Here is a 27,944-nt window from a genome sequence, read left to right as displayed (position 1 = left end):
TTTCTCAGGTAAAGCAGAAAAGGTTTGGGTAGAAAGTTCATTCACATAGTGGTTTTTTTTTGTTTGTTCCATTTTTGTTTTAATGTAGATACTTTCAAAATAAAACAGTTGCAGCTAAGAATAGAAGCCTTCTGTATTAGTACATGTTTTGCATATGAATGGAAGATATTTGCAAATTATGTAACAGATAAGGAGTTAATATCCAAAATATATAAGGAACTCATACAACTCAACACCAAAAAAAAAAAAAAAAAAAACCCCAAACAGTCTAATTAAAAGATGGACAGAGGAACTGAAAAGACATTTTTCCAAAGAAGACTTACAAATGGCCAACAGACACATGATAAGATGCTCAACATCACAAATCATCAGGGAAATGCAAGTCAAAACCACAATGAGATGTCCCCTTACAACTGTCAGAAAACCTAGAATCAAAAAGATAAGAAATTGCAATGTTGGTGAGGATATGGAGAAAAGAGATCCCTTGTGCACTGTTGGTGGGAAATGTAAATTGGTGCAGCCACTATGGAAAATAGCATAGAGGTTGCTTAAAAAATTAAAAATAGAAACACCATATGATCCAGTAATTCCGCTATTGGGTATTTACCTAAGGAAAATGGAAACACTAATTCAAAAAGACATGTGCACCCCTATGTTAATTGCAGCATTATTTACAATAGTCAAGAATATGAAACAACTCAAGTACCCACTGATAGACAAATGGATAAGGAAGATGTGGTATATATATACACAATGGAATATTACATAGCCATAGAAGGGATGAGATCTTGACATTTGCAACAACACGGATGGACCTAGAGGGTATTATGCTAAGTGAAATAAGTCATACATGAGAAAGACAGATACTATATGATTGCACTCATATGTGTAATCTAAAAACAATAAAAATGAGCAAACAAAAACACAGGATCAGACCTATAAATACAGAGAACAAACTGAGGGTTGTCAGAGGGAAGAAGGTAAGGGAACTGGGCAAAATGGGTGAGGGGGGTTGGGGAACACAGGCTTCTAGTAATAGAATGAATAAATCATGGGAACTAAAAGCACAGCAGAGGAATATAGTCTGTGGTACTGTAACAGTGTTGTATGGTGATAGATGGTAGCTACACTTGAATCACTATGTTATATACCTGAAATTAATGTAACATTGTATATCAAGTATACCCAAATTTAAATTTTTTTTAAAGAGCTGGAAATCCAGTGTTCAAAATTTAATTGTGCTACTTTTAATTGTGCCAATAGAACATCATATGGTTCTACTCTGCTATATGCCAGGTCCTGTGCCAGGGGTGAAAGTCCTTGGGACTTTGCAACTTACATGACTTCATGTTTGGAAACATCACATGACTTCATTTTTGGAAAAAAATTCAGGCTGGGAAAGGGTCTTAAAAGGAGTCAATTTAACACATAATTTTTTTAGCATCTCTGAACTAGATGTTGATACTCAAGAATCATAATCAAATATCCCCAAAATAATAATATGAGATCATATCCGGTTCTTTATACTTTTCATGGCACTTTCATATTATCACATGTGAGCCTCTCTAGAACCATTTGTGATTACTAGATTTTATTACCTGGATTGTCCATTCACCCACCTTGAACATTCTCTTTGATTATATTAGATTCCCCTGCTGTACATTCCCAACTGCATTTCTCCAGTGCATTTACCCCCACCTCTAATTAAATAATGAACCAGGGAATTTATCATGGTCTGCTTTCCCCTCAAGATTGAACCCTAATCTAGCTTATTGCTCTATCCTAGTATTTAGAACAGAGAAAGTATTCAATATATATTTATGGTGTGAATAATGATGAAGAGCTTGAGTTAGCGAAGTTAAGTAACTTGCCTAAAGTCACATCAAATTTCATAAGCACCAGAATTAGGCCAGGACCTACACGGACGGTTTCAGTGCTACTTGGGTTAGACAGAATGGGACTTCACCATTCGTCCTATGCCTTCTACCTTGATTCATTAAAAAACAAAACAAACTCCACTATTTTTTAAAGTTTTATGTTCACAGGAAAAGAGAGGAAGGTACAGAGATTTCCCATACACAGCCCCCCAATACACACATGAATAACCTCCCCAATTATCAACATTCCCAACCAGAGTGGTACAGTTTGTTAAAACTGACGAACCGCATTGACACATCATTATCACCCGAAGTCCATAGTTTACATTATGGTTCACTCTTCCTTGATTCTTTTTTTTGATTTTGGTTGTAGTCACAGCAGGAATAGTAGCACACCATGACACAGGTGTTGAAAGACAAGAAATAATCCGGTACCAAATCCTTATTGTACAGGGGTCCTGTTCCATCTGGCAGAGTTTCACATTAAAAGAAAATTTGTTAGTGATGAGAAAGGAAAATTGAGCCCCAAATTTTAAATTTTCAGATGGAAGTATTTTTAAATTAACTTGGTAGATAATTCCTTTGAAAATGAGTTGTATTAAATTTCTTTTAAAATATTAGAAAATGTGAAAAATGAGATGTTTGTCTTAATATCTTGTAACTTTTATTATTTTTCCCTTTCCCAATTATAGAATCCTAATGAGTAGATTTGTCCAAATGGAAAATATGTCTGTATAATAACAAAATTATATATCTCTTTCCACCTTCAAAAGCAGACTTCTTTGTCAATAAAACTGTATTTACTAACTTGCATTTTGTGTTTTTGCTCAAGTGTCAATTTCCCTGTAAAGTCCAACTCTATTAAAATATATTTGCCTGTGGCCATGCCACCTTTAAATTTTCCTTAATTTGCATGCACTTCATATCTTAATGCAAAGTCTAAAATGTCTGACACAAAGTCTATACATAACAATACTTTTGATTGACAGGAAGGTTTATTATGCATTGATATGACATCACATTTATGTATAACAATGACTTTTTGACTGACAACTAAGCAATGATAGAATTCTGGACACCTCTACACACCATATTTTAAAAAGACAAACTAAAATATCCAGATAATTGGCTGAATTTTTCAGTTTTCATGCCAATAGCTTCACATGGAGTTTGGGAGGACACAGTGAGCCAGTGTCTCATTCTTTACCTTTTCCAGTGGTGAAAGATGATATTTTTGTGCCAGTAGAATATCATATGGCTCCACTCCTTTACTTTTCTTTCAATGATTTTGCGTGTTAGAAGTTGGCAATTCTGATATTAAATAAATTGATTTTTAAAAATAGGCATGCTTGCCACTAGTGTGTGGGATATTTTCAAGAATCTGATGGTGAGGATAGAAAATTTTTGTGGGATTCTACATTCTGGTCTTGTGAGAAGGCTCGGTCAGGAGGCATGATGCACATCAGTGCACATTGATGCCAATCAATTAACACATCTTTCTAGAACATGTACCGTGCAGTCAGCATTTGGCACAAGGTTCAGACACAAAAAAGGACTCAGGGAGTACCACCAGGCAATACATATTTAAGTGTTAAACTGGGGCACCTGGGTGGCTCAGTGGTTAGTATCTGCCTTTGGCTCAGGTAGCAATCCCAGGGTCTTGGGATCAAGTCCCACATCAGGCTCCTCGCAGGGAGCCTGCTTCTCCCTCTACCTACGTCTCTGTCTCTGTGTGTCTTTCATGAATAAATAAATAAAATATTTTTAAAAATAATGTAATAGACTGCAGGAATCCAGAGAAAGACGAAGCCAGAGTGTGGAGGGAAATGCAATGCCTTGCACTGTGAAAGATTTGACCCCCTAACCAGCTGCAAGACCGCAGGCAAGCCGCTCCACAGCTGTGTGTCCCAGTTTCCTCATCGGCAGTAGGAGCTAGAGTGATCTCCCAGTTCTGTTGTTCTACAGCTTTATGTAAGACAGGATTCAGAGAACAAGCAAGGTCTGCACTGAGCCTGGAGAGCAGATGTGAAAAGCCAACCCTGGGGAGTGGGGTGGGAGGCACAAATGAGTGACGGAGGGTGCCCATGCCCGGAAGAGCGTCTGCAATAAAATGAGTCAGCTCTTCACAAAATCAACATTTAATTTATCTCAATGAAAAAGTAGAATAATAGTAGCCCTACAATAGTGAAATGCTTGTTCCTTCTTTCAAATAAACAATACAACTTTTTAAAATAGAAAATCTCTAGCTTTTAAAAACTGAGGTAGGCACTGGTCGGCATCATAATGAAATGATTGGAGTGTCTGTGTGACTCCGTAGTTTTGGATTCTAGTCACCAGATGGGGGCATCTCACTCAATCACTCCTCTAGGAAAAAGTTGCATATAATGTGTTTATGTTGCAGTCATGGGTTGCTGTTTGCCCAATTCTACAGGTTCCCTGAATTATGCACATTTTCCTGTGCTCTTTACAGAAATGAACTAAGACGGCCAACTCTAACAATTTTGGAAATAATGAAGTGGGACATTAGATTTGGCTCTGGCCTTGAGACCATCTGGAAAGGATCAGATTCTCCACTAACTGGAGGCAAAAAACATTAGGATGTAAGCAACAGAAAATTTTTGACCCTCTTACAAAAATGACAACACTGCGCTTTTTTTTATGTTGCCTTTTCTTATACCTTTGATAAGTATAAACTTAGACTCAGGTACTCTGCTTTTACCAGCAACTGTACATGGAGCTAAAAAGAGGCACAGCCAAGCAATTTGTGTTTGGTAGTTACTTATGATGCACAACTTTTTTTACTTTTGCCAAATTAAAGCTACATTAGAATAATTCTGCATTATTCTATTTGGAAACATTGGGCCCTCCCTAACTGTGGCCACTGGCAATCAAAATTCATCTTCAGGGCAGCCCGGGTGGCTCAGCAGTTTAGCGCCACCTTCAGCCCAGGGCATGATCCAAGAGACCCAGGATCAAGTCCCATGGTGGGCTCCCTGCATGGAGCCTGCTTCTCCCTCTCTCTGCTTTTCTCTCTGCCTCTCTCTCTCATGAATAAATAAATAAAATCTTTAAAAAACAAAACAAAACAAAAAAACAAAATTCATCTTCAATGGTAATTAACAAACAAAACAACTCTGACCTTTTTCTGAAGAGAAATTAAGCCCACTGTTATACCCTCAGAAAAGATGACAAAACAGATTCCATATTATGTTTCAAAGAACAATGGATGGATATTTCAGGCAAAATTCATGATATCTATGGCTATTCAAATAGGAAGTAAAATATCAATAAATATTGTAGATTTTAACTTTTTTTCATGAGTCATAATACAGCTTGGGTGGTGCTGGTGCTGGTTTTGATTTTTGTGGGTTTTTTTTTTTGGTTTTTTTTTTTTTTTTTTTTGCATCGGCATTAAGAAAAATCGCTTGGCAATTAAAGTAGCCCTACAATAGTGGAGGGCAATTAAGTTAAAGATGTTACATATAATTATTTATACCCATCAATAGCTGGGGCTAAGATATTTGCAAATCTAGTAGTTCCTAAAGGTAGACGACACTAACTTAGCACCTCAGAAATATATGCTGCCACTGTCTGCAGTTGAAAATTGAACAACTGTAAGCAAAATAATAACATTTTACAAGCCTAAATTTCTGCAACAAGCACCAAGGGGACATCCTGGAAATGCAGGGGCAGAGCACCTGCGTCACTGCTGGCTGTCAGCCAGAGGTAGGAGGCGGGGTTGTGCAGCAGCCAACAGGCACAGACTTGTTTGTGTACCCATGAGACACCCTCTGAGGACTTCCAGAAATACTTCGCAGAAGATCCTTGCCAGGTGCTAGGTCCTGTGTGACCAGGTTTGCTGTTGTTTTTTAGGGAGGCAGGAAGGGGGTGTCAAATGTTCACCAGCAAAATGTGAGCGTACATTCTAATGTAATCTAATGATTTCCACGAGCTGCTGAACTCTGGGTGGGACAAGGGGATAATATCAATGAGGATTAGAATATGTTCTTAGACTTGAAGGACTCCAGTCTACAAGGAGGGTCACTTCAAGAGGGAAAGTCAGAAAAATGCAGAAATCGTGAATGCACACATCATCAGGGAAAGCATAAGAGAAGAGTAGACAACAGCTGAACTGCTCGCATCCCCCTTCCCCAGATTTTCTGCCCATTTTGGAATATGTGAATGATTCACTTTCATTGAAACTGGGGTCTTTTAGGAAGTATATTTAGAAACATGGTCTTGTACTAATGTTGGACACAAGGAGAGAAGCTGGTAGGAGGAAGGAGGTGGCTCAAACAACTTGCAGGTAGAAATAATCTTAAGGTTACATACATGGAACTCGTGCTCAGACTCCCCCCAAAAAGATGAAGTTGGGAGAAGTGGAAATGAAGGTCACGGAAATACTGGCCTTGGGAAATCCTAGAAGTATTCACTCTCCATATTTCCATCCAAACCTCCATTCTTGGCCGCCATACAACAATGGGCAAGCTCCCACGCCGCACTGCCTTCCAGTCAGGGAATGGAAGGTCTTGAGAAGGTTAGACATTGTGTCATCTCCAGTCAGCACAGTGTCCGGGCACTTCAAAGAGACTCAATACCTATTTAGGGAACCAATGGCAAATGAAAGAGGAAATGGCACTATTCCATTTTCTTTCAAATTGTTTTTTCTCTTATACCTAAGCTTTTCACTATAAAACAATCTGTGTAACATTTTTGTTTTTCATAATTTGCTGACTTTTTTTATTATATGCATACGGAGTAAGACTGTATTTGGTTTCCCGCTTTCCTGCCCCCCTCTACCCCATCTGCCTTCATTAGGTTTAAACTAAGAATGACCCTGCCCTCAGTTTGTGGTCTTCTCATTCCTCTGTTTCTATTCTCTCTTAACTTAATATAAACCCAGTTCTTCAGTGTCTTTTTATTCCAGTGAGGTAACCTGGTTATTTTATACACACAAGTGCACACATAACCACATGCATGTGTATGCATGCACACACTTTGAAATGAGTTCTTTTTTTCAACAAGGCAAATTAGAATCACATCAAATTTAAACTCAAGTATATTTCTATAAAAATTGAAAAATGAATATGTCATTCTGAGTTCCAGAAAATGCAGAAATGGTTGAAATATGGAAAAAAATCTGTAGCTCCCAAGAGGCTAAAATATTATGATAATAATTTTTGTAATTCAAATGAATACATAATTACTAGACATCAACAGGGAAGATTTACAATTTGCTAAACTAAGCCAAAAAAATTATTAACAATCAGTATAGGAAAATGTACCCTCTTATATCTGAGGTAAATTAATTTTGTAACTGAAATATCATTATGTTATATTTCCACTCTTATCACTTATTCAAACATATCCATTTTTCCTTCCTAATGTTTCATTGCTAAGATAATTGAACTTTTCAGTTTTTATCTCAAGCTTATATTACTTAAAAATCTCCGTGTGCATTATTACAACGAAAGGGCAAAGGTAGAGATAGGAGTTATTTAGCTCTCATGGTTTATGATTGCATTGAAGCTCACAATTGATTATACCTTCCTAACCTCTCTTTTCCTACTCATTACCCTCTTCATTTTATACCAGTATTTCCAGCTATCAGACTGTCTTTATTTAGGAGGCACAAAAGGAAAAACCAAGAAGAATTTGAAAAATAATATATTTTTGTTTTGATGTGTCAATTTAATGCAGGGTTGAAAATGCTGAACTGTCTAAGGTATACTAAATATTCATTAGGCAGTTTAGCTTTTACTAAGTTCTAAATGAAAATGACCCAGCAAAATCAAATTGAAATTTCATAGAGTACTTTTCAAGTATGGTTCTAAAACATGCATTAAACAAAATGCATTCATTTGAATGCAAGTCTCTCTCTTTCTCTAGAATACATACACACCCTAGGGTCTATTATGCTTTCAGTTCAATGCTTCCAAAATGTGTGTGGTGTGGATCAAATAAATAGTTCAACAGCTTTCGTAAGCAAACAATCTTATGGTCTGGTATATCTACAAACCTCTTGTGCTATTTCTTTATGCTTCCCCACTTACAAAGGTTAATGCAAATTTCATTTGAATTCAAGCAAAATATTCTGCATTATTTTCTACATAGACAAATCTGTTCAGAAAGAGCCCATCAGAATTTATCCATGTGAATCCAATAGCCCTTTATGGACTTGTAGACGCAGAGCAAGATGTGCTCACTCTTAGAAATCAGACTTGCCACTGGCCAGCCCTAGAATCACAATACTTAGAACAGGAAGGATTTTAGAAATCATGTAGCCCAGCCCTCCCTTTAGAAAAAAAAGGACTGTAGAATGTAGCGTATATTTAAGATAGGCTGTTTTGTCACTCCAAAATGTTCTTCTTTCCCTTTGGTAATATTCCCTGCTTTGGGGCATGCTTTATTTCATATTGATATAAACACTCTAGCTTTCTCGTGCTTACAGGTTTCATGATATATCTTTTCCCATCTTTTTACTTTCAATCTATTGGTATCCATATGGTTAAAATGTACCAATTTTAGAGAACCTAAGTTGAATCCTACTCTTTGATCTAGTCTGACAATCTCTGCCTCTTAACTAGAGTTCGTCCTATAAACAATGTAATTATGTTATTTTTGTGCCATTTGTCCATTTCACTTTTTCCAAGTATTTTGTTCTTCCTTTCACCTTCTTCTGGTTTAAAAAAATAATTTTTTAAGTGAACGTTTTTATTTTAGGACAGTTTTAGACTTAGAAAAAAATTGTGAAGATAATTCAGAGAGATTGTAGGTATCTCACACCAATTTTTTTTTATTATGAGCATGTAACATTAGTATAGCACATTTATTATTAATGAACCAATACTGATATGTTATCAAATCCACACTTTATTCAGATTTCCTAGTATTTAGGAATAACGTCCCTTTTCTGCTCCCCGAATCCGTCTCGGATACCGCATTACATTTAGTCATCATGTCTCCATAAGCTCCTCATGACTGTGACAGTTTCTTAGACTTACACTTTTTGGCATGACCTTGGCAGATTAAAGGAATCAGGTATTCTGTAGAATGTTCCCCAATCGGGATTCATCTAAGGCTTTATACATGGTTACACACGATTAGATGTGTTATATATATTTTGGAAGGAAGATGATAGGGGGAAGGTATTTTTTCATTACATGTATCAAAGGTACATAGTTTCAACATGACTTATCACTGTTGATGTTGACCTTGATAACCTGGCCGAAGCAATGTTTGTCAGTTTTCCCCACCATAAAGTTTCTCTCTACTTTTTTCACACTGTACTCTTCGGAAGAAAGTCAACATATGCAGCTCACTGTTAAGGAGGTAAGAGTTTATGCTCCATCTCCATGCAGGCAGGCAGTCTACACAAATGATTTGGATTTTTTCTTCCCTCCCACTTATTCAATCATTTATATGGTTATGAACTCACAGATAATTATTTTTTACCTCAGATTATAATTCAATACTTTATTATATTGCTCAAATTGTTCCAGTTTTGGCCATTAGGAGCTCTTCCAGATGACTCCTGTTTCCATTTGACATACCCCATCATTGTGGAAGGTTTTATTTTTATTTATTTCATTTTTTAAAAAAGATTTTATTATTTATTCATGAGAGACAGAGAGAGAAAGGCGGAGACACAAGCAGAGGGAGAAGCAGGCTCCATGCAGGGAGCCCGATGTGGAACTTGATCCCTGGACTCCAGGATCATGCCCTGGGCTGAAAGCAGGCGCTAAACCTCTGGGCCACCCACGGATCCCTTGTAGGGGGTTTTATTGTTTGCTTGTAGCATTCCTTTACTCTCTGGCAAAAGAAGATACTCCAGATTCATCTTATTTATTTCCTTTCCCTGACCTAATATCAGCCATTTTCCTAAGAAGCCCTATTTTTTTTTTTTTTTTTTTTTAAATCAGAGAGTGGTATTAGAAACCGAGATCTGGGTATTAGGTATACTCAACTGCTACTGAGGTATCATTGCTTCTAGATCCTCTCAGCTGATACATCAAGGAAATATATGTGTATTCTAACCCAAGTATATAAACACATATTTATACTATTTCTACACACACACACACACACACACACACACACACACACACACTAAACATGAGTTTGTATTGCTGTCCCCAGTTCTAATCAATTATTATGTAGATCACTATACCCTTTTCTTGCAATGCGTAACCTCCTACTCCAAGAGTGAGAAACTTGGCTCCCACCCTCTGCCATCCAGTTACTTAATTTTTGAGTTCCAGTATTTGTGTAGAGTAGTATCAAAAATTTTACACACACCTCCAAGGGAAACAACTTTATCAACTGGAATATAACACTTATTTACAGATTCTTTTGCCTTTTGTTTACAGACTCCATTTATTTCCAAAGTTATTTAGGTCAACAACTCTTTCCCATACTTCCGTCAGTGAAGCTGTTTTTAATATTTATAATAAAGATAAATTGTTTTGTTGCACTCTGCATTCCACACTGGGACTCCATAACGTTCTCAATTTTTTTTAAATATTTAATTAATTTTTTTTATTTTAGAGAGAGAGAGAGGACAGGAGGGAAGGAAACGGAGAGGAAATTTGAAGGCAACTCCGTGCTGAGTGCAGAGCCCCGCATGGGGCTCAATCCCACAACTGTAGGATCACGATCTGAGCTGAAACCAAGAATCCAGTACTCAACTGACTGAGTCACCCAGGCACCCCCTAAAAGATTTTTTTTTAATTTGCATATCTTAAAATTTATTTTCTGTGCTATGAAGTTCTACAGGGTTTTTTTTTTCTTCTCCTTAAATTGAAATATAATTAACATACAGTATTATATTAGTTTCAGGTGTGCAATATAATGATTCAGCAATTCTTTATATTACTCAGTGCTCATCAAGATAAATGTACTTTTGATCCCCTTTATCTATTTCACCCCTCCGTGTTGGTTCTGGCAACCACCAGGTGTCTGTATTTAAGAGTCGGGTTTTTGTTTGTTTTGTTTTTAAAATTCTACATATGAGTGAAACCATATGGTATTTGTCTTTCTTTGGCTGATTTATTTCACTTAGCATAATACCCTCTAGGTCCATCCATGTTGTTGCAAATGTCAAGATCTCATTCTTTATCATGGGAGAGTAATATTCCATTGTATATATTTACCACTTCTTTTTTATTCATTCATCTATAGAAGGACACTTGGGTTGCTTCCATATCTTAGCTATTGTAAATAATTCTTCAATTAACATAGGGGTGCATATGTCTTTTTGAATTAGTGTTTTCATTTTCTTTAGATAAATACCCAGTAGTAGAATTACTGGATCATGTGGTGTTTCTATTTTTAATTTTTTGAGCAATCGCCATACTGTTTACTGTAGTGGCTGCACCAATTTACATTTCCCACCAACAGTGCACAAGGGATCTCTTCTCTACATCGTCGCCAACATTGTGATTTCTTATCTTTTTGATTCTAGACTTTCTGACAGTTGTAAGGGGACATCTCATTGTGGCTTTGACTTGCATTTCCCTGATGATTTGTGATGTTGAGCATCTTTTCATGTGTCTGTTGGCCATTTGTATGTCTTCTTTGGAAAAATGTCTTTTCAGTTCCTCTGTCCATCTTTTAATTAGACTGTTTGGGGTTTTTTTTGGTGTTGAGTTGTATGAGTTCCTTGGATATTGGATATTTTGGATATTAATTCCTTATCATTTATATCATTTGCAAATATCTTCTCCCATTCGGTAGGTTGCATTTTGTCTTGTTACTGGTTTCCTTGGCTGTGCAAAAGCTATTTTATTTTGATATAGTCAAGTTCTACAGGTTTGACAAAAGCACATTGTCATGGTTTTACCATTATAATATCATACAGAATAGTTGCACTGCCCTAAAATATCATTGCCCTGCACTTCATCTACTCCATCCCCCAAACTCTTAGCAAACACTGATCTTTTAAAAATCATCCTAGTTTTCCCTTTTCCAGGATGCATTTAATTAGAATAACAGTGCCTACCATTTTCAGATTGGCTTCTTTTATGGAGCAATGTGCATTTAAAATTCATCCATGTCTTCTCATGGCTTGATGACTCATTTCTTTTCATCATAGAATAATAATCCATATATGGATATACCATAGTTTGTATATCATTTCACCTATCAAAGGACATCTGGTTTGCTTCTAGTTTTGACAATTATTAATAAAGCTGTTACAATCATTTACAAGCAGGTTTTTGTGTAGACATGTTTTCAGATCAGTTTGGTAAATAAATAGAAGTACAATTACTAAACTGTATGGTAAGATTATGTTTAGCTTTGTAAGGAACTGTCAAGCAATCTTCCAAAGAATCTATATTATTTTGGTTTCCTACCAAGAAAGAATGAGAGTTCCTGTTGCTCATCCTCAACAGCAGTTGATATTGTCAGGTTTGGGTTATTTTGTTTATTTGTTTTGCTCTTTTAATAAATGTGTAGGAATATCTCCCTTCAGTTTTAATCTGTAATTCTTGAATGATAAATAATGTTGAGCATATTTTCTTTGCTTATTTGCTGTCTATATATCTCCTTTGGTTGAAGTTCTGCTCAGATCTTTTGCCCATTTTTAAATTGGGTCATTTTCTTTTTGTTGAGTTTAAGAGCTCTTTGTGTGTTTTGGATACAAGTTCTTTATCATATAGATGTTTTAAAATATTTTCCCTCAGATTATGGCTTATTTTTAATTTTTTTGACAGTGTTTATGCAGTGCAGAAGTTTTTCATTTTAATAAATCTCAGCATATCCATGTTTTCTCTTGTGATTCATGCTATTGGCATTTTACCTAAACCTCATCACCAAACCCAAGGTCACATAGACTTTCTTTTACATGTTCTTTAAGAAGTTTTATAGTTTTGTATTTCACATTTAGGCCCATAATCCATTCAGATTTATTCTTGTGAAGGCTGTAAAAAAATCTGTGCTAGATTCACAGTTTTGCATATGGACATGCATTGTTTCAGCACCATTTGTTGAGACCATTCTTTCTCCACTGAGTTGCAGTGATAGGTAGAATAATGCCCCACCCCCACCGAAGATGCTCATGTCTAATTACCCAGAAATTGTTAGGCCCCATGGCAAGGGGGAATTAAAGTTACAGATGGAATCAAGATTGCTATCCAGATTATTTTGAGATGGGAAGATTATCTAAGATTATAGAGGCGGACCCACAATAATCACAAGGGTCCTCAAGTGTGAAAACAGGAGGTGAAGGAATCAGAGTCAGAGAAGGAGATGTGTTGATAGAAACAGCATCAGACTGGCACAATATGAGAAAGACTTGGTTGGCCTTGAAGATGGAATTGATCCATGAGCCAAAGAATGTAGTGCCTCTGGAAGCTGAAACAGGTAAGGAACTGGGTTCTTCCCTATAACTCCTGAAAGAACTGTCTTGCAGGCAACTTGATCTTAGTTTAGTGAGATCCATGTGAAACATCTCACCTCCAGAATCATAACATAATAAATTTATGCCATGTAAGCCATGAAATTTATGGTATTTTGTTACAATAGCAACAGTAAACCAATACATATAATTGTCTTTGCTCTTTTGTCAAAGATCAGCACCTATATTTCTATGGGTCTATTTCTGGACTCTGGTCTTTTCAGTTGATCTGTGTGCCTTTTATTTCAACAATACCATGGCTGTCTTCATTACTGTAGCTTGTTAGTAAGTATTGAAATTGAATTGTGTTCTTTTTGTTCTCTGTTGGCTATTTTAGATCTTTTGCCTCTCCACATAAACTTCAAAATAAATTTGTTATTATCTATGAAATAGCTTGCTGGGATTTTGATTTGAAGTGTGTTGAAAATCAAGTTGGGAAGACAACAATACTGAATCTTCCAAACCATGAACACAGAATATCTATTTATTTAGATCTTCTATAGTTTCTTTCATTAGAGTTTTGTAACTTTCCATAGGTAGATCCTTTGCATATTTTGTTAGATTTATGCCTAAGCATTTTCTTTTGGGGTGCTATTGTAAATGGTTTTCGTAAACATTTCAAATTCCAATTGTTCATTGCTAGTATATAGGAAAGCATTGACTTTTGTATATTAATCTATACCCTGCAACATTTGTATATTTACTTATGGGGTCCATAAGTCTGTTGTTTTGTTGGTTTTTGTCTTTTTTTGGCAAATTTGTGGGATTTTCTATGCATATAATCATTCTGCAAATAAAGTCATTTTATTTCTTCCTTTCCAATTTGTATACTTTTATTTCCTTTTCTTCATGTAATTAAACCAGCTAGGTCCCCATTAAAATGTTAAATAAGAGTGATGAGAGAGGGGATGCCCTTGACCTATTCCCAATATTACGGTTAAAGCATCTAGTTTATCACCAGTAAATAGAATATTAGTTGTCATGTTTTTTTTATAGATGTTCTTTATCAAGTTTAGAAAATTCTCCTTTATTTCTAGTTTACTGAGTGATATTATTATGCTAGGTATTGGATTTCTTAAATGCTTTTTCTGATTCAATTGATATTACCATGTGTTTTTTGTTTTGTTTTGTTTTTGGTCTTTAGGCTGTTGATGTAGTGAAGTACTTTGATTAATTTCCACATTTTGAATCTGGAACAAATCCCACTTGGTCATGGTGTATGATTCCTTTCTATACATAGTTGAAATGGATTTGCTAACATTTTATTGATGATTTTTGTATGTTCATGAGAGATATTGGTTCATAGCTTCCCTTTCTTGTACTGTCATTGTTTGGCTTTGAAATTAGATTAATTCTGGCCTCGGAGTTTAGGAGTGTTTTCTAAGCTAAGAGTTTTCTAAAGTGAGCTTAGAAGTGTTTTATGTGCTTCTGTTTCTGGAAGAGATTGTGGAGAATTGGTACAATTTCATCTTTAAATATTTAATAGGATTCACCAATGCAACCATCTGGACCGCGTTCATTTTTGGTTTGGGTTTTGTTTTATTTGTTTGCTTCTCTCTCTCTCTCTCTCTCTTTTTTTTTTTTTTTTTTTTGGAGGGGGAGGTTATGAACTAATGATTCAAGTTTTTTGAATAGGTATAGGCCCATTCAGATGATTTATTTTTGTGTGTGTATTAATTTTGGTAGTTTGTGTCTTTGAAGGAATTGGTCTATTTCATTTAAGTCATCAAATTTGTGGAGATAGAGTTGTTTGTAATGTTCCTTTATTATCCTTTTAATGCCCAAAGGATCAGTATGATGACCCCTCTTTCATTGATATTGATAATTTGTGTCTTCTTTTTTTTCCTCATTAGGCTGGCTTATTGATCTTTTCAAAGCACCAGCTTTTGGTTTCTATTGTTTTACTCTTTTTAATCTCATTGATTTCATTCTAATTTTTTACTATTTCTTCTGCTTGCTTTAGGCTTAAATTGCTATTTTTTTCTAAAGTAGTAGATGGAGGACTTTTTTTTAAACCAGCATCAACATTCAAAATTTTTTTCGAAGCATTCAGTATATTTATATTAGTTTCAATTGCTTATATATGTAGACTTATTTATATGATCTTATAGATAAGCAATATCTATATAGATAATGTCTCTTCTTTTTTGGTTTTCTTTAGACAGATTTTTTTTCTCATTTTATTTCCCCTTTACTAGTTTGGATTTTCATTTTCTATTTCCATTTTGTAGTTCTTACTTTAGAAAGTTAAATTTACATACATTTACATATATTTAATTTATATACATAAAGTTTCATTGTCTAAAATTAGTCAATATTTCTATCCTCCTCCTACAATTCAAGGACTTAGAGTGCTTGATTCTAGTCACCCCTCCATAGTAAATGCTATTATTTTGGGGAATTTTAACTCTACCTTGTTTTTGTTTCTTTTTTTTTTTTTTTTACATTGTTGTTATTTTGTTTTATACAGTTGATTTTGATTTTTTATTTACTCTCATATTTATTATTTTTATTGCTTTTTTAAATCTGAGATCACTTTTTTTTCATCTAAGGGTATATCCTTAGAATATTGGTGAAGATGAACTGGTGGTAAAAATCTACCAAGGTTTTGTCTTGTTCTGTTTTTTTTTTTTTTTTTTCTGGGAAATGTCTTCATTTTACGTCATTCTTGAATGCTATTTTGCTGGCTATGGGAATGTAGGTTGGCAACTGTTTTTATTTAACTCTATTAAAGATATTTTCCTGGGGCACTTGGGTGGCTCAGTTAGTTTAGCATCTACCTTTGGCTTGGGTCATGATCCCAGGTTCCCTGCTCAGTGGAGAGCCTACTTCTCTCTCTCCCTCCTCTGGCCCCTCCCCCTGCTTGTACTTGCACAGGCAGGCTCTCTTTCTTTCCCTGTGTTAAATAAATGAATAAACTCTTAAAAAAAAAAGAAAGATGCCTTCTCTCTTCCATTTTTGCTGTTAAAGAGTCAGATGTCAGTCTAACCAAAGGTCAACAATCTATGTATAGCCTGTCTGCCAAATCTGAATCACCACCTGGTTTTTTGTAAATAAAGTTTTATTAAAACATATCCATTCTTATTCATTTACAAAGTTTGTAGCTGCTTTTACTATAATGACAGAACTGAGTATTTGCAACATAGACCGTACAGCCCTCAAACCCTAAAGTAATTACCATCTGTTCCTTTACAGAAAGAGTTCATTGATCCCCAGTCTATTATTGCATCTGTTAATACAAAGAGTCTTTTAAGATGATATCTTTGCAGTTTACTGCTGTACAATTTCAATATGATTTGTCTAGATCTGGACTCTTTTATGTTTGCAATATTTGGGGATTCTTGAGAGTATGTATGCATTATTGTTACTGATTCTGGAAAATTTTCAAAATGTTTTTAATTTATATTTTGCTTTTTATTTTTTCTACACATAGGTTTTATTTATTTATTTTTTATAGTTAGCATACCATGTTATAGTGGCTTCAGGTATACAATATAGTACAATTGTATAATATAGTACAATTCAATAATTCCTTATAGCACCCAGTGATTATCATGAGAAAATTTTCAAATCTTGCCCTACTACCTTCTCCCTCTTTTCTCCTCTTTAAAGGAGAAATTGTCTCACTCTTTGCTCCATATCTCTACTATTACTTTTGTATATTTTTCCATCTCTTTGTCTCTCAATCTACATCCAAGTAGTTTCTCAGATCACCTTCCAGTTCACCTATTATTCCTCTAATTTTCTACTGGGAGGTTTATGTGATCCACAGAATTTTTAATTTAATTATTATAAAATTCATTTCTAGAGGTTCTATATTTTTTTTTTGCCAAAAATGCTTGTTCCCTTCTTGTATCTTATTTTTTTCCTGCTCATTTTTCTTGTATTTCTGAAACATATTAAATATGGTTCTTTTGTAAACTATATTTGATAATTCATACCCCTTTGTCCTTTACAGTCTTTTTCTGCTGTTTGTTATCTTATGTAGAACATTATCTATCAGAATTCTTTAAAAAGTGTGATGGAGGTAAGGTCCTCCAAAAAGCATCTGCATTTGCTTCTGTCACATTTTGGAGGGACACAACCAGGCCAGAACTACTTGAAACCACAGTATTATTGATTTAAGGATTTTTCAGAGAATCTAGTCAATGTAAATTGAAGTATAAACCCTGAGGGTATGCATTTGTTTCACAATTTTCAAGAGGGATTTTTTTTTTTTTTTTTTTTTACTTTTACATTAAGCACCATAGTTTAAGGTAGGAAAATTTCCTGGAATTCTGTGTGGTGTTGGGTATTGGATGGAGCATTTAAGAAAGGATAATTTGGATTTGTTTCTAACTTACCCCTATCCTCTTATATAAGAACACTTCTGGGATCCTGACTTCACTGAGTTTTTTATTTGCCTTGTAGTTATCCTATCAATGCATTTAAGGAGGTAGATAAAAATTTTCAACATTCATAGTTGTTTTCAGCAGAAGGGTAAGTTACAGTACCTAGTCTGCAATAATGATAGAAAAGGAAATCCATGTCCCCTTATTTAAACATAGGCATTTTCAAGTCAAAAGAAGGTAAGTGATGACTGAGGTCACATAGTTCTGCCCAATGAAGAATTTATTATTTTATTATTATTTTATTTAAGAATTATTTTTTAAAGAATATTCTTTAAAAGAAAAATATTTTTAAGAAAAAATCTTTTAAAAGAATATAGGATTCAGAAAATAAAAATTACTGGAATAGAGGTAAATATCCATCAATATTCCATAGGGTAGACCAGTTATTAAATAGATAGTCAAATAAGTACATTTCAAGTCATAGAAAATTGTCATTTGATTAAAGATTTTAATCAGATTTGAGGTCACTTCCACTTCAAATCAGTGTGCCTCAGACAAATGTCTTTGTTTCATTTAAAATTTTCCCAACTGCCCTACTTCCTAAATACCAAGGGAATCACCAGCTGCTATCCTGGTACTTAAGCCCAAATCTCTGGCATTATCTTTACTTTCAAATCTTTCTTCTTTCACATATACTCATTTATCAACTTCCTTTGCTCTGTCAGTCCCTTGTTAGGGCCTGGCTAGTTCCTGATTAGAATATTGTCAGTTTCATTCTGGCTTTCTAGTATCCCACATCTACCTATAAGTTTTCCAACCTTATTTGAGATACATACATAAATGACACACTCACCACACACACAACTGGTCTATGTGTTTTATTGGGGCATCTTTTTATATAAATAGGAGGTCTAGATAGTGGGTGCTCTAGAAGAAGAATGTTCTGAAATTGGTATAATCAAAGGGGTTTTAGCTTTAGATGTGATATTTTGATTTTTTACAAAGAAATGTACCTTACACTACTTGGTACTATCAATAAGAATACACAGAAAATGCTTGTGCTTACAATCACAACAGTGTCTCTGCACTTCAGCCTTTTGTAGTGACTCTTCTCCATCCTACATATTTTAAGTTTGTCACTCCTTTCCTGTTTAACATATTTAGCCCTTGAATTTTGTGGCCTAGTTCATACATAGATCAGGACATTCCCTCTGATTTTTTTTTTAATGCCATATATTCTCTGACTTTAAGCAGAGAAAAATGCATATAAGGTACATTCTCTCTATTCACATGCCAGGGTGGGAGATTGAAATCAATTCTTTAACATAGGCTTCCCATTATTTTCCTTTCAGAAATAATTTTCTAAACGTTATCTTGAAAGTTTCTACATACCTTACCTTCCTGTTCTCCATACTTTGTTAATATTTTCCACACTGCATCTCCTCTTCTACTTGATCTAGAATCCTAGGATTTCCAATGCTCAATCTTCGCATTATGGCCTCTAACCTTGATGACACAGGTGGTTGTCTCTGTTCAACTGTATCCACTTTCAAACAACCACCAATAATGAATTATCCAGAATGAAGTTCAGAAAGACATGGAAACAGAAAATATCAAAATCAGGTTAGGAGATAGAGTGAGAAAGTTTAACATATAGAGTTGCAAAAGAAGATAACAGAGACAATTGGGAAGACAAAACATTGGAAAAGATGAGGAATGTGAAAGACATGGATCCTCATACTCAAGAAACAAAGCAAACACCCAGAAAAGGTTTAATTAAAAAAAAATACATTTAGGGCAGCCCGGGTGGCTCAGTGGTTTAGTGCTGCCTTTGGCCCAGGGCATGATCCTGAAGACCCAGGATCGAGTCCCACGTCAGGCTCCCTGCATGGAGCCTGCTTCTCCCTCTGCCTGTGTCTCTGCCTCTCTTTCTCTCTGTGTCTCTCATGAATAAATAAAATAAAATCTTTAAAAAAATACATTTAGATGTATTACAGTGAAGCTGAAGAAAACCTCAGTCAGAAAGTTTAAATGTAGCCAGAGAGGAAGGACAGGCTACCTAATGAAAGACAATCAAATAGTCAGATACCTGATTTTTTTAATAAGACAGTGGAGTATCTTCAAAGGCCTGAGAGAAAATAACTGTCAACCTTGACTTACATAGTCAGTAGAACTTTTTCAAAAACAAAGACAAAATAAAGGGAAGCAAAAACCTGAGAATTCCGTAAACAGACTTTCAGTGAACTACTCTCTGAAACTTACTTCAGAAAGAACGAAAACAATGCCAGGAAGATGGTCTGTCATTCAGAAAGAATCATTAGCAACAAAAATTATTAATATACAGATAAAGTTGAACAAACTCTAATTATATAGAACAATAATAATATTGTATTAGTTTTCTATTTCCACCATAGGAAACTTCCACAAATCTAATGGTTTTAAAAAACACACCCTAATTATCTCAGGGTTCTGTGAGTTAGAAGTCTGATGCCGTCTTACTGGGCTAAAACCTGGTGTCAGCAGGCCTGAATTCCTTTCCAGAGGCTCTAAGGGGAGAATTTGTTTCCTTGCCATGCCCATCTTTGCTTTTTAAATTTTTTAAAAAGATTTTATTTATTCATGAGAGAGACAGAGAGAGAGGCAGAGACACAGGCATAGGAAGAAGCAGTCTCCATGCAGGGAGCCCAACGTGGGACTCGATCCCGGGACTCCAGGATCATGCCCTGGGCTGAAGGCTGTGCTAAACCACTGAGCCACCCAGGGATCCCCAACCATGTCCATCTTTAGAGGGCACCCATGTTCCTTGGCTTTTGTCCCTCTTCATTTTCAAAGCGTTTTTCTGAGCATACTCTATCCATAGACAAACTCCTTCTGACTACAGCCAGGAAAAGGGTTCTTTGCTTTTAAGGATCTCTGTGATTAGATTGAACTCAGGATAATCTCCAGGTAATCTCCCCATTTTAAAATTCTTAGCCCTAATAACATCTACAAAGTCCATTTTATCATATAGGTTAACATATTTGTAGATTTTTGGAATTAGGACGTTGACCTTTGAGAAAGGGGGTATTCTTCTGCCTATCACAAATAGTATCTAATATTTGGAGTTAATGCTTTTCTGGATAGAATTAGAAAACCATATTGAAAAATACCAAGTACTAAACTAATGAATAAGACGCCTAAATATTCTGAGGAACTAGGTTCTCCTTTAGTTTATCTACTGCTTCAAAGAAATTCCAGTAAAAATCTCATAAAGTTTTTCCATAAATTTATGAGGCTGATTCTGAGCTATATATGGAACAGTTAAGGTCCAAGAAAAGCATAGAAATTCTCCACAAAGTAGAATAAAGTGAGAATTCTTGTCTTACCACATCATGAGATTTATCCTAATGCTATAGAGATTAAAGCCATGCAGTACTAATGCAGGAATAAAATTGAACCCCTCAGGCACATTTCCACACATATTTGGAAATTTGACATATGACAGATGTGGCAATGCAGGTGAATGAGGAAATGGTGGACTTACTCTATTACATAAAGCTTGGACTATTGTTTATTCAAATGAAGGCGATGAATTGGACCCTTCCTTCTTACCACACAAAAAAATGAATTCCCGGTTTTTATTAGTTGGATATGCTATTTTCCTTAACTTTCCAGATTATAATGGATTAACCCTAAAGAGGTTTACTTATTTGTGCCACATTCCAATGCCTGTTTAGAGGAGAGATGTGTTGATGCCCTGATGCTCATTATCATTCACAGACCCAGCATCTTTCTAATTAGTGGCTCTGTCCTCTCTTTGGTTTAGTTCTCTGCTTCTTCTGTATCTGTGGGCGGAGAGGGAATGACAGTGAGCACTGAGAATTATACAGGAAATTTTTAGGGCCCAAGATATATTCCCCATGGCTCCACCAAACTATAAGGCTGGCTGGAAATGTAGTCTTTTTTAATGTCAAATAGAAAAATGAAATGTGTCTCTATTACATAAGTGAATTAAATAACTCAATGTGAAAGGCAATGCTAAAACTTATTGAAATAAATAGAATTTTTTAAGAGCTCAAAGTAGGTAATATTATCTTAAATAAGACAGAGAAGCACAAGCCATAAAGGAAAGATTGATACATTTTAAGCATATTAAAATTAAGAACTTTTGTTACTTAGCATAAAGAAATCTAAATGATTAGCCACAAAATGGAAAAAGTATTTGCTGCACAGAAGAGACAGGGTTTAGTTTCCAGAATATATAAACAAGTACTAAAAACTCTTTAAAATAGGAAAGGAAAAAAATCCAGTAGTAGAAAAACAACAACAAATATGATTTTAAGATGAAAAACAAATAAACATATGAAAAATATTCAATCCTTTTATTTATCAGGAAAATGCAAACTAAAGCTCAATGTGGTTTAATTTCACACCCACCATATTGGCAAAAATTTAAAAGCCTGACAATGCTAACAACTGGCAATGATGTAGAGAAAAGGGAACTTTTTATTTTATTTTTAAATTTTTATTTTTTAAAGGGAACTTTTTAAATGATACTGATGGGTATATATATTGGTGCAACTGCTTTGGGAAATATATAGAATTACTTTGTAGAGGATAACCAAATCCGGCAATAATATTCACAGGCAAAAGAAAATCACTCACATGTTGATCAGGATATGTTCAACCATGTTCAAAATAAAATTAGTTACTGTACCAGAATGGTAAATAATGCACAGGTCTATGGAGAGGTGAATGGATAAGGTGGGGTACAGCCATAGAACCTACAACAGTGAAAATGAATTAACCATAACTATACACACACACACATACAGAGCATGGATTCATTTCACAAACATAAGGTTGAGTGCAAAAAGAAATCATATGCAATTTGATTTAATGCAATTTGATTCTATGCTATTTGATTTTACTTATATGAAGTACACAAACAAAACTAAGTATATTGTTTTAGGATATATGAGGCCAAATTCTGAGGAGGGCTAAGAAATGAGACAAACAAAATGCAGATCTGTTAGCTACCTCTGGGCATAATGGAAATCAGGATGATGTATCAAGAAGGGAAAAGAGGAGACTATCGTATGTGCTTTTAAGAAATGTTCATGTATATCCTTTTATAACTCTACCACTTGTTCCAGCATTGGTTTTGGATGCTGTATGCAACCAGTCAGTGTTCTATTAGACAGTGTTCAGTTTGCTTGGAGGTAGCTGGGTAATCAAAAATGTCTACTCTCTGATTCAGTGTGAACCATAAGAACTTTATGACCAAGAGTCTGAAAAAACTTTCTGTTAATGCTGTCTAGCATTTGTTTGATATCATTACTTTTCACATTTTGAGCCTGAAAAAGAGCTCTGGATTGATGTAATGGCAACAATAAACTTGCCACTTAAATTTATTCAATAACCCTACATCACCATGGGTCAAACCTGTGACTACTCTATATGCACTTTGTTTACTCTTTATACAAATAAATATACTAGAGACTTAAAAAAAAAGTTCTGTGTCTTAAACTGGGTGGTGATAACATGAGTGTTCATATTTTTTATTTTTCTTTGAAGTTTCTTGATTGTATTTATTTGTATAAAATAATTTATAATAAAAGATGAATAAGGAAGAACTTATTCAGTTCTTTATTGATTCTGAATATTGATTCAGAAAATCAATATTTTCTGGTAAACTGAATATTAAAAAAAAAAAAAGCATAGCACACTGCCTAGCATACAATACATGTGAACCAAGTGTTAGGGATTTATTTTTGTTGCTGTTGCATCTTCTTTAAGTCTTCATTTTTGCCTCTGACTCATCTTCTTTCCTTTGGCTGTGTTCTCCCTCATTCCTGCCACCACTTAGTATTTTATTCTCCTACTCTTCTGATGGGAACCAGTAACATCTAAGGACCAGGAATCCTGAGATGAAGGAATTTGGATTGCAGGGAAGTTTCATCAAGTATGTTCCATAGGAAGACATAGGACTACAAAGCAGGCTGTAAGTCTATGGTCTGAAAGTAATTGGCTTTGCACTGTAATAAACTGACTGCAAGACGCAAAGTAAGCTTGATGGGAACTGTTTAGTGAAAGTATGGGATTGTAAGGATAGAAACAAATAAAAGAACAGAGCCAAATAAGATTACAGATTATATATAATTGTTTGTATTGAAATAAATTTGTGTTATGGTTATGTTAATAAAGCAGTATATAGAAATCTATGCATTCTATAATTGGAATCTCTCTGAATGTGAGAAAGATAATAAGGAAGTAATTTGGTACAATAAACTAACACTATGCAAAATTTGTTTCCTCAAAAGTCTTTGTTGAGTTTGAGACAATGGAATTTCCTTAACAGTAGACACAGATTTTCACTGAGCACTCAGGGTAAAGACAACATACCAAACTCAGGATTCTGAGTTACAAAGGCTTACTACTTGCTAGTTCATTTAGTCTGGGATGGGAATGGTATAATAGCTCTTAAAGATAGACTACCACTAAGTAATAGGGTGTGCCAGTCTGAGAAGCAATGTCATTTGGAGATTATATATTTATATACACACATACATATATGTACACATAATTACACACATATATGTGCATATGTATGTACATACTTTAAACAAATATTTTATTTATTCATGAGAGACACAGAGAGATAGAGAGGCAGAGACATAGGCAGAGGGAGAAGCAGGCTCCATGCAGGGAGCCCGACGTGGGACTCGATCCCAGGACTCCAGGATCGCGCCCTGAGCCAAAGGCAGGCACCCAACCGCTGAGCCACCCAGGCATCCCCATAATTTTTAAAGGAATTTGACTTTACACAATTGTGGAAGCTAATTGGATAGTATTTAAGGCTTTTGCCTTTGCAACTGCTGCTGAAATTTAAAGTCTGCTGGGAAGGCAGAGTCAGGAAGAGAGGATGTGAAGTAGAAGACTACAAGAATAAGCTGGAACCCACAAGCACAAGCCGGCAGTTCCTGTTCCTCTGATATTGATGATATGAGTGTCTGTAGGAGAAGCTGGCATTTTTCATCACCTGGCTCAAGAGTTGGAGAAGCTAAAGGAGAATCCAAGAGAAGGTAGAGCAGTTGCAGGCCTGGCTACTGCTCCATGCCATTGTAAGCCTGGAGACTAACAACATATGTGAACCTCTACAACAATGGCTGTGGCTTGGCTTTTGCCTCCAAATCTTGCCCAAGAACTTGTAGCCATTCCAACTGACAACACGATGGGAAAGGAACTCTGGGAAATGTAGTTCATTTCAGCTAAGTTGACATACTACAAAGCCACCACAGTCTACCACTTGTCACCTTGGTGCTCAAACTATGCTTAATTTTCAAATAAAAACAATAACAAGGTTGTGCCTAACATGATACACCTATTCTGCATATACATGGCTACTCTTTCCCCAGAAGGTAATACAAAATTTCTGTTTTTGTCTATGGAAAATGTTCATTCTTTTTTCTAATCTAGTCTATGGTGTATAGGCTAAATTGATCTCTCAACCTGATTTTTTTCTACCGCCTGTGAGCTAAGAACTTTTAAAAAATGTTTTATAATAATCTTATAGCATTTAAATAACATACAGAAAATATAAAATAACATCATTTATATATTTTATATTTTTAAATAAATAGTTGTTTAAAAAATGATACAGAAGAGACTGTATATGGCCTACAAAGCCCAGAAAAGTCTAAATTATTTACAATCTGGTCCTTTGCTAAAAAAAAAATGTAGCTATTCTAGTTCATTTGTACTCATCTTTTACTATGCTGTAACTTAAATATTGAGATATCAAGTTAACTACCATTAACACACCTTATATAGATGGTAAGGGAATAAAAGAGGGAAAGTAAAAAATATTTGGTCAATATACATATAAACATTTGTCACATACTTTTATATGTATCATATCAAAATATGCAAGAAACACTCATAATTGTTATGATTCTGATTTCTGCAACTGGTCACCTGATTGTAGCTAGTGTTTATAGCCATCTTCTTTCTCAATCTAGTCCATAATCCTTTGCTCTCAGCACACAGTCAGCTGAACATGGTTCCCTATCTGGTGGAATGAAGCCAAACCTTTATTCCTGAAGGATGTTGTCTCTTAAGAGTCCTGCCTGAATTGGATTGTGATATTGTTCCATTTATTCTAATCATAGGACATAAGGATTTGTGCAGATCTGTGTTCCAGAAATATTCTTCCCTATTTCCAGTGTGTAGTGACATCCCTATTTCCACCGATAGGATCTATGACCCCAGCCTGTCACCTTTGCCTGTTGATTCACAAGCATGCAAACTCAAAGTGGCTAAGCAGCAGCCCCAACTTCCCATTCAATGAAGTCATCATAGGTCCCCAGCTGAAACTATCCTCTCTCTGAAAATACGACTTCTAGAGCAGCAAAACCTGAACCTGTAGAAACAGGAAGCACAACTTGCTACAGGATCACCAGGGGTAGGAGTGAGAGGAGACACTCTCATTTTCATCTCTTGATTCCTAGACCTGTGAATTCTCTCTAGGAGACACATAGGACCATATCTTGGATGCTTAACCACATCCTAGAGAATATTCCTTCAAATCCACAAGGTCTTACCACCCAACGACACCATAACTGAGTTTCAACATGCTATTCCACCATTCTATCAAATCAGGTGCTCAACCAGTGAATTCCATCAGCATGGCTTCATTCCTACATTTAATTTGCTGTGAAATCACTTCTTTGGTCAGAGGAGACACTATGTGGAATCCCATGATTGTAAGTAAGGCATTCTGGTAGTTTTGCCTAAAGATGTGCAGGTGGGGGAGGTAAGTCCACATCCCGAGTAACTGTCTGTTCTGCCCTTCTGAATAAGTGTTGCCGCTTCCATTATGGAAGCAATTTAAAATGATCAACTGTATGCCACGTAGCTGACTACCTGAACCCCAGGAAGTGCCACATCAGCGTTTCTTGTTGGTATTTGCTATTGGTTGACCAGGTACTGAGGAATACTTGTAGTCAAATTGGACTTGATGAATGAAAGGCCTTGCTGAGCTCACATAAAACCTTCATCCTTGCTGCTTTGTTCACAAATCCATTGAACAATGGCAGATGGCTGGAGAAGGAGGCTATTTGACATCCATATTTTGTGGGCATCTTATCTACCTGATTATTAAATCCCTCTCTGCTGAAGTCACCTTTTGATGAGCGTCCACACGGGATGTAAATATCTTCACACTCTATGCCCATTTGGAGAAGTCGATTCACATTATCTCTTTCCCAGACCACCTCCTCCTCACCAATTTTCTAATCATGTTCCATCCAAGTCCCTGGCCATCCAGCCAAACCATTAGCCACAGCCCATGAGTCAATGTATATCCATACCCCTGGCCATCTCTTTCCAGGCAAAATGTACAATAAGGTATAATTCTCTCCCCCTTAAAGGATTTCCCTTTACCACTCTGCTTGAGGGCCATCCCAGAGTGAGGCGAGCGTGCTGCAGCCATTCATTTCTGTGTACTATCTGCATATCATGCAGAATTTGTGGGATGTAAATCAGCCTGAGTTTTTTTCTTCCTTAGTCAACTGGTTATGTAAGACTTTATGAGGTCATAGGTATGGGTTGAGAATGAAAGAGAGCCCAAGAGAGAAGCAACAGTCTTTTGTAAATTAATCTTGGAAGTGGCACACTATCACTTCCAGAGAAGTCTATCAGTCACACAAACCTGGATTAATATGGGAGAGGACCACTCCAGAGTGTGGAGACTGGCAGGCAGGGATCATTGAGGGCCATCTTGGAGGCTGGCTGCCGAACAAGAAGAAAGCAAATTTAGGGAATGTGGCCTAGAGTTGTTTATTGGAATATGAGATGTGAGAGATCTCCAAACTGCAGCTGAGTAAGTTTTAAAATGCAGAGACTATGGGAACAGTTTGGAGTTAAGTCATTTGGAGTGAATGATTTTTCAAAAAAATTTGGATTCAGGTGCTGAATACTGATTCAGGTGTACTCCATACTGATTTTTTTTTCCATACTGATTTCTTAATATGAAGTGTATGTTCTTATCCCCTTTGAGAGTTTGGACTCACGGTTGAGGTCCATCTTCATATCCCTTAACAGATTGCCAGCAGCTGATAATGAGCTTCTTCAAGAGGCAATTCCTAATTTAGTTGGAAGGAAATATTCTAACACTGTTGGTTTACTTTAAACTACTCACATTTCAAACCACACTCACTGGCAAACTTAATCTTAAAAGAGCTTAATGATACATACTTCCATATTTAAGTAAATTAATTTTGTTTTGAAATAGTCCTTGCATTTTTTGAAATAGCTAGAAACACCCTATATCAAATTCAGTTTTGGAAATTAATGCAC

General features: G+C 35.6%; 1 long non-coding RNA gene across 1 annotated transcript; it reads right to left on the bottom strand.

Moving 5' to 3' along the window:
* Positions 1-6,102: 6,102 nt before the first annotated feature.
* Positions 6,103-27,137, bottom strand: LOC140600282 (uncharacterized). Its single transcript, XR_012003518.1, has 3 exons — positions 27,030-27,137; positions 19,004-19,152; positions 6,103-6,475 (listed from the first exon to the last, which is right to left on the bottom strand). It is a non-coding gene; the product is annotated as an uncharacterized lncRNA (long non-coding RNA).
* Positions 27,138-27,944: the final 807 nt, after the last annotated feature.

This window comes from Canis lupus, chromosome 11 (assembly GCF_048164855.1).
Source record: "Canis lupus baileyi chromosome 11, mCanLup2.hap1, whole genome shotgun sequence".
NCBI lineage: Eukaryota > Metazoa > Chordata > Mammalia > Carnivora > Canidae > Canis > Canis lupus.
This window is presented reverse-complemented; position numbering and strand designations above follow the sequence as displayed.